Consider the following 12,667-nt stretch of genomic DNA (forward strand, 5'->3'; position numbering starts at 1 on the left):
TAGATACGTGTATGATTTTAAAAACTGGCAGATGAAGACCCTCTTATATTTTAAACTTTAAAAAGATGTTATTTTCATTATGTTCTAGTGCTAGTGTTTAAATATAAGCATTTGTAGTATTGGAACAGAAAATCTAACAGTAATGAAGTCTGATTAATCTAAGATTGATGATATCCTATAGCATTGTTCTTCAGTGCCAGGTTTCTTCTCATTGAAATGCAGACTCTCCAAGCCTAAATATAGTCATCTTCTAGACAAATATAGAAAGCCAAGGTACATGAATAACGAATGCAGAGTTGTGTCCAGGGCAGGATATTTATAGCAGGAGTTACTGCCTTCTGAGACAGAAATGAACAAGTCCTGTGACTTAAACAACAAGCAGTCCCACAAACACGCATCACTTTTAGATTTAATATAGTTTCCAAAGAGAATATGTAAACACTGTCCTATTACGGGTAATATACAAGAAGCTATTTTTAAAAAGCTAACCTAATTGTGCAGCTGTGAATGGTATAAGCCAAATCAATATTTAATGACTATGATGCATTATTTATAGCCCTGTGAGAGATTCCCTTTTTTAGGTCAAACAGCACACGGGAGATCTGCACAACATAACGTATCACCTGCTTTACAGAGCCTTCGATTCAGAATGCAGCATTAATAACAATCCCTGTGTTTCTCAACTCCGTAGCCTGAGGTATAACTAGCTAAGACTTACCTCCACACAGGGAAGCTTTTGTGAGTGTCTCAAAAATAGGTATTAATTGAGTAAAAAATGAAGAGAGTTGAACCAAAATGGGAAACAACTTCTAGGACTGCTACTTTATACAACATTGTAAACTACTGAATGCATGAAAAATGTCTGGTTTCAGTGAGTTTGGTACTGGAAGATGCGCTGAATGTATGAGATGAAGTGAATTTGATATTCATGTCATATGCTGTTACAATCTTTATACCCCACCTTAAAAATGGAACACTGGCAGCACAACAGGAAATATAATTTTATATATCTGTTTTATCTCCAAACTCTGTGAGGATGGGGAATGCTTTCCTAGGCTATATTATTCTCTGCTGTGTCATCATTCTTCAGCTTAGAACTATGTTAGTTAGTTTTATATCATGGTAATTAAATCATTTGTAATGTTTTATAAAAATTACATTAGTCTTACTTGGCAAATGAATTTTGGAAAGACAAACTGCCTTTTGTTTTGGTCCAGTTACAAAGTATTCCCAATGTGTAAATGTGTAGCAGGAAGATGAGGTTTCCCACGCTTGGCTGGGTAGGTGACGCTGTTTGGATCTGCCTGGTAATGTGGCTTAAACAAGGGCCACAGACATGTAATGGCTGCAGAGGCAGTGTGGCAAGCCACGGTCACATCTGTGAATATAGTGAAGCACATGGAGTTCCTTAGAGCCCCACGCTGCTCAGTAAGTGCATGAAAATATTCACATATTTAAGTATTTTTAAGGTTGTTCCCCAAGACTAGTCACACGGACGCTGACTACTTTTTGGTGTGGCAGGAGGGATGGGACTGACACAGAGCTTTTCCCCATTGCTTTTCTAGTGGCTGAGGTCCCATTCAGCATAGCAGCAGAGGGGAAAATAAGGAGAAAACTGGGGGGCCACAGGGCTGAAATGTTACTGTCAAGCTGTGTCCCTTCCCCTTTGGGAAATGCACGTGAGCAAGATGTAAAGCACAGTTGATTGTTCTCTGTTTTTCCACGTGTACAGCTGATGTAAGACAAGACCTAGAGCATAGCGTTGAGAGCTTCATAATTCATGAAACTGAGATCTTTATTGTATTACATGATTTCGTACCCTTCTACACGTGCCTATGTCTCCAGTTGTCATGGAAACAAGAAGTCAGAAATGCACTGAAAATGATTACAAATAATAAATAATGATTAAAAATAAAATACTGCTTTTTTAATACTAGTTTCTGAAATGTGAAGCTCTCATCTGTTGACATCAGGCTAATGCTCTGTCATTCAGAGGTATGTAAAATTGGAAAATAGTTTTAAATTTCAGTGAAGAGAGGAAATGGAAAGGCATGGTAAAGAGGAGTGGTGAAAGGCTGCTTGTGATCTTTTCTCATACAGTGTTTAGCTTGAAGAGCACCTAATGGAATTCTTGGGGTATAGATTTCAATCTTACTAAAGATCTCCCTTCAGAAAACGTGGTTAAATTGGAACCTATATCCGTAGATCTTAATGTTTTGTTTTGTTTTGTTTTTTAAAAAAGATGACTTAACAGAAGGAAAAGGCAAATGAGGACTGATGTACGAAGACAGTTGTCTCTAGCTCAGGCAATCTCTGAGCTGCAGCTTGCTGAAGCTGGGAGGAGCACCCTGTGTCCATGGCTCTGAGTTAAGGAACAGGCCTTAGAAGGAATGTTACTCTGCCACAGTACTGCCCTTGTTATGTTATTAACCAGTGCCTTCCATCAATGTTGTTTGAAGAGGGGAAAAGAAAAAAAAGCTGCATTTTTTACATCGCTTTGTCACCCAGAAAAGATTTTTGCCCTCTATGTTAATGCTGCAGAGGAATGCTCATTGACTTTGTTACTGTCATAAATCTCAGGAATTGAAGGTACAGTCTGATGGAAACCCCTGAGTCTGCTGAATTATTGTGTTGTTTTGTTGTTGTTGTTTTTTAAGTAAGAGATGTTCCCTTTCCTTCCTGCCTCTGGGAGTGTTTTCCAATCCCTATGAAGCTGTTCTTCAGGTCTCCACAGTGTCAGGATCTGTGACTCTCAAGTGCGTTTCTTCCAATGCAACAGCTCCTCCCAGCATGAAACCTGGTCCAGTGTGATAGGGTTTACTGAAGATAAAGTGTTGAAAAGATCAGTCTTACTGTTTATTGAGGAAAAACCTGAGCCATTTTTAATGTGTTCCATGAGAAATTTTTTCTGGAATAATAAAAGTAGGGTCACTTTGGTGTGACAGAGAAGCACCTGCTTACGAACTACCATTAGAGCAGTGCTGTTCTACAAGGCTAGTGTTGTACTGCAGTGCCTGCCCTAATGTTAGGAATGCTTGATAGAAAACATAATGGAAATTCTGAATTTGCTTTCTGAATTCTGAACATTCAATTTTATTGAAATTTCGGCATTTTAATTTTGTATTAACATTTCAGTTGATCAAGATGAGATTAAAATGTATCAGAAGGTCACTGAGAATATATATATATATATATATTTTAATGACCACTATTTTCTGGAGAAAACATGCAGCTTAGGGTAAAAGGTTCCATTCCAGGTAGATGAAATTGGTATTTTCTGGGATGTTGTGGAGGGGCAGTTTGCATGGAGTAACTTAGTCTGGTGAGGAACAGATACTGAGCTGTTGTCCAAAGGGGCCTACCCCCCTTTTTTGGCTACGGAGGGGTTAAGCTGAGGTTACTGCAGGGGTGAGGAGCACATCCACCCCACCTATCCACCTCTGAATACTTGCGGTCTTACTGGGTAGGCTCCTTATGCTCATGCTGTTATATCTGTATTTATGATTAGAAAGAACTGTGTTGCATTTCTATTATGAGCCTGTGCAAAGCTGTTACTTTTGAGTATAGGAAATCAGTAAATCCTGATTTTCAGAAGTTTTCTCGAGAGAAAAGCCAGACGAGATTTTCAAAAGTGAAAAAGCAATGGCTTGGAATCTAGATGAAGCTCACAGTTTAATCATACACCCATTCCCACACATTACTTCCTGTTACTTTGAGGTAGCGCAGGTCACTGAATGAACTTAAGAAGTAATAGTCTTCCTTCAGCGAAGAATAGATTCTGGTCTGCGTATTAAGGCAAAGGGAGTCATGCAGATGCCAATAAGAAACTTGCTGTGGAAATATTATTTGAATATGTAGATGATTTTTTAATTCTTAAATGTGTCCTATACAGAATAATTTCTGCATGTATTTATACTGTATATTAAAGCGGTTTAAAGGTTAGGATTGGAAAAAAAAATGTGAAAAATCAATGTTGATGTTCTGACGGCAGAGTAAAGACAGTAACTAGAAATATATGTCATGAGTACTTCTGAGGTCAGCTACTTCACAGTTGTACTACAGCTTAAGTATCCCATTAAAGTCTTTGACAAGTAATAAACTTCTATCACTGAAAATAACAAAACTAAAATTACCTGCGTGATTAAAATTGGTCCTTGTACTATTTTGCTTAAAAAAAAAAAAAAAAGCTGAAATATATTCCAATTGGTTTAGATTATAATAGAGTTCCAGGAATTTCTGCTGTTTTCTAATATTCTTTTACAGTATTAAAAATCGTTCAGCGTAGTTTAAAATATTACTTATTGCCTTTAATAGTGGCTGTTTTTCAGTTTCTAAGTAATTAATTATGCACACTAATACAGTGGTACTTCAACAACAGAAATTTCTAAGAGAGGAGTGAGTAATAAAACAGTTATTAATTTACCCATACTAAAAAAAAAAAGTATGCTACGCCTTTGCCACTCTCAACTAGTATATTTGTTATTCACATGGGAAGTTTCTAACTTGTTGCATCTGTTTTCACATCCAAAACTACAATTGCTCCAAGATTTGAGAATGCTTAGATTAAAAAAAAAAAGAAAAAAGAAAAAAAGAAAAAAAAAAGATACAGAGATTGTTGGTGACATAGTATTGTTCCCAGCTGAAGGTGAAATGATTCATTATCCAGCAGACCTGTAGTTGGTCCTTCCATCTGATCAGCCATCATACTCTACAAGAATATCTTGTCAACGGGAAAACTTTGACAAATAAGTACAGTTCAGTTTTGCTCCAGCATTTAGCAAACAACCATGCAAGAGGTGATAAGGCATAGAATACATTCAAAGTGTCATGCAAGGCTGAGGAGTATTTGAAGAATGTTTTTTTTAAAAAATCAGCACTTTTCAGTGATAAAATAGTATGCGTGAGTCCATGGCAGCCTTGGGAACTTATATTTGGAAAGGTTTTCAAACAGGAAGAGTATCAATGTAGCAAAGATTCGTATACTTAAATTGTATCAGGGAAATTAGAAGTACCAGTGAAAGATAGTACTTTCCAAGGTCTTCACTGTGGGTTTGTTGTAGCTCTTTCCCTGTCAGTCAGGAGTGAGTTATCCCCCACATCCCATGTGGAGGAAAGAATTTGTCAAAGAAATACAGAAAAATGGAATAATATTTCACAGTCAAAAACATTATTTAACCAGGCTTGGATTCCTTTTGTAGCCCCAGGAGACTTAAATATATAGGTGGGGATTCTCTGATTAAAAAATCAAGTTGCTTTTCACCATTCGGATAGAAATTTTATGCCTGATTGATGTTGATTAATATAATCAACTTTAATTCTAAAATGAGACAAGTTTCTTAATATCAATATTAATTTTAAAATCGGGAAGAAATCTTTCCTTTTGCCCCAAAGCATGCATTCTACACAAGGACAAAATACTTTTCTTTGTTTATTTCTGTATATTATGTTCTGGTTGCAAACAGCTGTTTGTCATCAATGCTTGCTGGTATTGATTTTAAATTATTAATGGTAGTGCTTGTATAGGCTTAAAAAAGTTACAAAAGGAAACTTAAATGTCCCTTCAAGAAAGGAGGTAGGTCCTTAAAAGGCCTTTTACACTGTGAAATAGCTCACAGTAGAGGTAGAATCTTTCTATAATTAAAGCCCAAGAAAGTGAGGAATGGAAAATAGCTAGGAAACATTTTTCTGAGATGAATCTGTTTGGCCACTGGGTGCCATCCTTGCTCCACTTTAAGGCTGAGCACTTAGCAGTGTTTCTGTTAGGTGGTAAAATAGTGAAAAAAAAAGTAATCCCAATGCAATTTCACACTATCATAACATTTGAGCATGTGCGCACAGTGGAATATGTTAGCAGCATGGGCAGCGTGTCCTTTTTGCACGAGTCACGGAGAGACTCGGCAGAAGTATCCTGATGGGTTCAGCCATGTTATGTCCACAGTCTCATATCCAGCACTTTTATTGTGCATTCTTCCATCAGCTGGTGCAGGATGAGGCAGTGCTGGGAGACCTGCTCCTGTATGGGAGCGTGTGAGCTGCTCTGCTCCTGTGCAGTATTAAATAAGGTTCTGGGATTTTTGGAAGGAAAAAAATGCATGGACACACAGTTTCTTTCTAAATAGTTTCATATTTGGGATGTATGGGCCTGTGTCATCCAATCAAAAACTATGTTTAGCATATATTACGTAAAACAGTTATTGGAGATTACAACCTTGTGGGTGTTACTATATTGTTCCAATATCTGTCTGGGGGATTCCTGAATCATTTTAGTCTCAGAAGTCTCTTGTTTTAGTCTGGGCAAAATCCCAGACAGAGTACATGCATTTTCTTCCACAGAAGTTGATGTTGGTAGTTCTGCATCTTTAGTCTATTTTATTAAAAGTGTAAACACTTTTAGTGTATGAGAAATAGACTCTAGCACTTCTCTCTTTCCTGGTCCAACTGTATGGAAAATGTGCAGATTGCACCCCAGGCAAAAACAGGAAACTGAATATTTTATGAGGCCATTTCTATGAAGTGTTCCATCATCTTTTGCTTCGCAACAAGCTGTACCCAGGACTGAGCACATGCAAAGCAGCTGAGAACATCAGATATCAGTGTTTTCCGGCACATTTTTGATCCGCCTGTACATACAGCATCCTTCTTGAGATGCTTAAATGTGGTATAACAAATGCTGCTTTCGGTGCTGCCATGCACAGAATTGTGCTGATAAGGAAAGTCTGTGAGCAGCGTAAGTGCTGCAGTATTACAGCAGGTAGTGGCAGGACCTGATCTGTGGATAGCATCCGGCCCAGGTCTCATGGCAGAGAGACTCTGGTGCAGCACAGCAAAGTGGTCTCATCCAGCTCCTGGGAGCTGGGGGACGCACATCCAGTTCCTTACCTGGCTCATTTCTCACCTGTCTGCACCTTAACAGCTTCTCCGAGTTACTGATGGCTCAGGTATTAGGTGCTCTCTACAGCTTTGTACTCAGTCCTCAGTGTCCCTGAAAGAGTCATGCAGACAGACCTTGTCACCGAGGTTCACTGCTCCCATGGCTGCTGCTACAGCCCCTGCACAGCACCTTCTAAGCATGCAATGAAATTATATTCAGAACTTTAATTTGACAGATCCAAGGTACCTCAGAAAAAGGAGCGGTAATATCCATCACATATCTTATTACTGTGTTAGGGCCTGGTTAATTGTATTTATAAGAGCTTCAGTAAAAAAGCTATAACAACACAAAACAAGTATTTAAGGCTGTCTTGCAGTCTTCCACCCCAAAACAGCAATGGGTGAAGGGCAACTTTTAAAGAAAATTTATAAAGCTAGGAAGATCTAGGTAGTAAATAAAGACCTAAATAAGTACAAGATTTAAGCTCTGGTTATTTATTTTTGTTGGAAAAACAGGATCTATAAATTTTGTATTTTCTCAGCAACAATGTTGTGGTGAGGCTGTGGGTCATGTGTAAAGCAGAGCTCCCTGCTGCTCTGCAGGTTGGGTATGGGGGGAATGTATTTTGGCTCAAGGAGTGGGAATTGGACTGACCCTTTTGAGGACTTCTGTGCCTAGGGAGTGATTTATGGATCCAGAATAGGAAAAGTGGATTTATTTTTTTTAAACCTGCAATCAAAACTTGATGAAAACTAAGGAGAAAAAGATAAAACATATTTTAAGAACAATCGCTGTAAGGTTCTCAATAGATTTTTCTGTAAATGTGTGTTGTAAATTTGAAGGTATTTTCAACGTTATTTATTGTCTGCCTAGGAATAGTCTGCTATAGCTGTCACTCTAGCAGACCTGAAATAGGACTTGCTCCCCAGCAATGTAGTAGCCCTCTCATATATTTTGCATAACTTTCTCCACCAGTCACCACCTGATTTGTCTCAGGTGCTTACAAAGAGAACTTCAGTGGACAGCAGGAACACCATCCAGTGCCATTGCTGAGCGCTCAGGCAGCACTACTGTGGCCCCATGGCCTCTGTGAGCAGAGTTCCTGCAGGTTGTGACAGGGAGTGGTGAGTGCTGCACAGGAAAAACTGTGCAATACCAGTTCACGTGCTATTGTGGTACCAGCAAAACAGTTTTTTTGGTGTTTTTTTGTCTCTCTTCTTGGCGACGCATTCACTTCTTGCTCTCATGAGCTCATATGCGTCCTGCTTAGAATTACAGGGCACAACTTGGGCTGTTTGCCACCAGAAGAGCTGGTTCCTCCCTGGTTCTTCACATCCTCTGCCAGGAGATCCCTGACCCTGTTCCTTCCACTTCAAATCAGGTTGTTCCTCTTCTGAGCCTTCAAGGAAGAAGCTAGAATCTTCCTTCCCCTTCCTAGGTAGTCTTGTGAAGAAGGCTGCCTTTCAGTCCCTCTTTCCTCACTCTCCCAAATTTATAGGCATGTGGGGATCAGTCCTCATTACCCATTCTGCTCTTCATGAGAGCAACAAAGCTGACTCTGCCTACCCAAACCAAATGGGGCTGTTGTGGGAAATGGCAGCCTTGCATGCCTGACACTTATTTTGTATCACAGAGAAATATTTGCCCTAGGTTTGTTGCTTGCATTTGTTTAAAATTCTGGGACTGAGACTGAATAGACTCTTTTGTATGAGCTTCTCATCTGCACCAATGGTCATAAAAAGTAGACAGTTGCTAGCCTGTAGTATGTGACTCACTGGCTATTTCCTAATCACCATACGCCAAAAGGACGTGAACACTCCCCTGTGCGCCTCGGGAGATCATTGTGTACAATGTGCATGCCCTGTAAAACTCCAGTCCTGGGCCGCTGTGGTTATGTACTTTGGCCTTAAGAATAATAGATACTCAGACTATTAATTGCTTTTATTTTATGTCTCTGCTCTTTTAAAATAGAATTTTTTTGTTGTTGCTTTTATGGACTGCTGTATATTTTGTTTCTATGTACTAAGAAACAACTTTAATGCCATGGATTGATTTTTAGCAAAATAAATAATGTGTTCTGTATCTTTTCTATTACAATCTTTAACAAAACTTTAGATGTAATATTTTTCTCTTTGTGAAACTTTTTATTCCTTTTGAAGGGTCTCAGAAAATGGAACGTTCAGACAAGATTGACTGAACACTCAAAACACTCCCAGGTTTTCGCATGTAGTTCTGGGCTTGTCTTTGGAGACAGAATGTGAAATGCTGTAATGACGTTTCTTCCTTTGCCTTTTTAAAAGTGAAAGTATAAAAAGACAAATCCTCCCCTCAGGCGCATGTGCCTTTATACCAAAACCAAAAAGTAAATAGCATAATTTTGTCATAAGACCGCAGTGCATTATAATGAAAACATTTCCCAAATGCTATATTTGTTAGTGAGATTACTTAATGTCTACTTTTCTTGTTCTAGTAGAAGGAGTGGAGTTAATAGCTTTCTTAATGCCAAGAAGTTTCTCTTCTAATTAAAGCAAGTAGCAATATTCATGCTAAGTAGTAGTTATATATGGTTTGACCACATAAAAAACATAACTTTAGAAACAAGACCAAATGCAGCTTTCTTTGTTCCACAATTTGTCTGAATTGCATGCTGCACTGTTAATTTGCCAGTTGAGGAGGAAGCAGTGTGTACCACATACACATGCTTCATCTACAGATTTCAAAGCTGGATGCAAGAATAACATTATTCTCAGTTTACAGATGTGAGATTTTGACATAAAACAATGACCTTTTCCAAAAAAGGGCTTGGACACCCACTCTGGGACTTGGGGCAGAGCTTGAGCATTTGCTTTCACAATTGAAACCCACTGCTTATCTGCTGGGTTACTCTGGAAGAGCTTTAAATCTGTAAATGCCGTTCAAGGAACTGTTGGTGTCTTTTACATCTGAATGGTTGTTGGATAAAACATTCACAGCAACCAGTGCACAAAAGATGGGAGTCCTGTAGATCTGGTGGTGGTAAAATGTTTATATAGGAGGGCAAGTTCTCCTTATCTCATCTTTCATCCACCTGCCTTCAGGAGAGGCCAGAACCCCACTCCTGTTTCACTCCAGTCTCTGGTTTCAGATACTCGAGTATTCCTTCCTACAGTGACCTCGTGCAGGGAATCAAAATGTGATGAAAGTTTTTAAAAAGCAGGTAGGGTATTACTTCTTTGACCTTGCTTGAGCAGGGGGCTGGGCTGACTGGTCTTGAGAGGTCCTCTCCAAGGAAAATGGCTCTGTGATTCCATGTGATCTTACTGGAGAAGGCAGCAGTGATAGTCACATTAAAAAATCATAAACATTGAAGTCCACAGGAGAATACATACACACACTTTAGATCTGTTCCACACCCACTTCCCTTTACTGTAAATATTATAAACTCCCATTTAAATGCTGCCGTCCTGCTCCTGCTGGGCTGGTTATTGGAAAAGAGGTGCTGATTCAGCACTGTGAAGGGCAGCCAGTTGCAGCCTGCAGTAACAGATGGAGGCCTTTAAATCCGGGTTGCTCTGGGCATTCAAACATTGCTGAGCTAAAGCATTTGATTCTTGCCCTTTGGAGAGAGTAAGAAATGTGTCAGACTGGAGCATAACTGGCTTTGGTCCTCCGTGGATGTGACTATTTGCAGGATTTGTCTGCTACTGCTAATAACTGACTATAAAGATATATTTTAAAAGGTGCCTGCAGATATAAATATAAGCAAGTATTTTTGGAGGCCTTTATACATGAAAAGAACCCTTTGGAAATAAAAATGTGTGCCATCTGAAATTACTGTCTCCACTGTGGGTAAAGTGAGAGATGAAGAAGGCATATTTAAATATTCACCACTTCAATGCTTTCTGCATGGTTTTTGATGATCCATCTTTAAGCTTTTTTAGTTTCTGATCTTCTTTGAGTGTCGTGCTGCAGAGATACTTAAAAGGGCCTCAAGTCTGACTTCATCACATTATCGAATATGGAATATATGATTGCTAAGAATATGCTGTTAAACGAATTAGTACAAAATCATTTACTGTGCAAATCATATTTTGTCCTGTGCTCTCAGTACCAAATGGGATCGAAATCTGTCTTTTCACATACTTTGTGTAATGCTGAATGAATTTTTTACAATTAGACTCTTCAGCTGTAGGTATCTTCTGTGTGAGAAACTTCTTAAGCTGCCTATCAGTCTGTGATGACTCGTGATAATCAAACTACAAAATTGCCCTCTCTCCACCACTTATCCAGTCTCATAATCAAGTTTTGCTACAGAAGATTGCTAAATATCCAAACTTCCATTTCATGTTTGTTCCTGAGGTTATATAGTTATTCCTCTACAAAGAGCTATCTCCCACGGTGTGTTTTTTGTGAAGGCAAAGTGTGACTGGACCGCTGGTCTCTGCTGAAAGAACACCTGAGTAGCTGAAATGAGAAGAGGGAACTTCACTGCCTTTCCTTTTACCCATTTCAAGGGATTGTTCTTGTATTATTTATAACTACAAATTGATTTAACTTTTTCTCATTGGCATTAATGAATATAAGCAGTTATTTAATGGTATGTTTTGCGTATACTTTCTCAACAGCAGCGTTGGCCGTTAGGAAGGTACTAGGGTGGTGTATGACGGAAGTTGAAAGCAGAATTAAAAGAAAAGCAATTTGCAGTAACATTAACCAAGCTGAATGTAATACGTATGTCTCATTCAGGAAACGTGCTCTGTAAGAGCAGCAGAAGTTTCCCCTTTTGCTTGTGTTGATTGATTGCTGTTTCTTGCAAGTGCCTTATTCAGCCCTTACAGTGAGAACATTGTAAAATGCTCAGTGTGTGTCTGTGCATATTATACTGCATTTTTTCTGACATACATATACACACACATACGTACTGTCTGCAAGACCGAAAGACTAGGAATGAATGCTTTATTCTTGTCTAGTTCTGTGCTAACAATATAAAGAAACTATTTTGCACAGTGTGTGCTGTATACATGCTTCCAAAACTATGACATACTTGTTTTCAGCAGCACTAAGGTGTAAGCACCAGATAACAGCTTTTATTTGAAGTATTTTAGCCCTAAAAGTTTGACTCCTTCGTTTCCTGAAGTTTTCTTTCTTAGGTTTTGTTTATCCACAGAAGCACAGAGGCTTATTATTTCTGAACAAGAACCACAGGCTGTCTTTGATAGTGGCCAGGATTGGGACACTATTGTTAATAGTTATTTCATTTATTTGGAACTACCAAGGTCATTAGTGGTCACTAAAGGGCTAGGGATATCGTTGATGTCGCTTTGGTTAAGATTTGATCAGTCACTCATTTTCCTCCCCGCCATTCACATGTACCAAGAATTTTGTGAAGCAATTTACATGGCAGCAGAGCAATGAGGAAAGGAGAACCTGCCTTTTATTCTGAATTGAGTACAAAGGCGCAATTCCCCCTTCCCGTATCTATTCCAGCCTGTGCATATCTGAGTGTGGGGTAGCTACAGACTTCGGCCCCATGCTTTCTTGTGGGGGCATGATTCTCTCTTTCTCAAGCTGTCTACAAGTGGTAAGAGCTTCCCATCCTGGAAACTACTAAATTTGTTCTTTTCTGGGCAAGAACATTCATTGAGCTAACCCTAACTTGTGTGTATGGCTCCTTCTAGATTTTAGCACTTCTTGGAATTAAAGCAGGGATGTGACCAGAGGAGTCTTATCCAGCTTTAATTTACTGTAAGCTCATAGAAGTCACGTGAATATTTCTCAAGAATGAAGAGCCTTGAAATTGCTTGGTCCACAGGGTAA

General features: G+C 39.0%; 1 protein-coding gene and 1 long non-coding RNA gene across 2 annotated transcripts in view; one reads left to right on the top strand and one right to left on the bottom strand.

Annotated features, from left to right (window-relative positions):
• Positions 1–12,667, top strand: part of PDE11A (phosphodiesterase 11A) — a 129,528-nt gene that overhangs the window by 75,305 nt on the left and 41,556 nt on the right. The gene's annotated exons all lie outside the window — the stretch shown is intronic.
• The window catches only part of LOC110400113, a 64,050-nt gene that overhangs the window by 604 nt on the left and 50,779 nt on the right, over positions 1–12,667 (bottom strand). The window contains exon 3 of the long non-coding RNA XR_002439644.1: positions 6,896–6,982. This is a non-coding gene — a long non-coding RNA (uncharacterized LOC110400113). The remainder of the gene's footprint in view (positions 1–6,895; positions 6,983–12,667) is intronic.

The sequence above is a fragment of the Numida meleagris genome, chromosome 5 (genome assembly GCF_002078875.1).
Source record: "Numida meleagris isolate 19003 breed g44 Domestic line chromosome 5, NumMel1.0, whole genome shotgun sequence".
Classification (NCBI taxonomy): Eukaryota; Metazoa; Chordata; class Aves; order Galliformes; family Numididae; genus Numida; species Numida meleagris.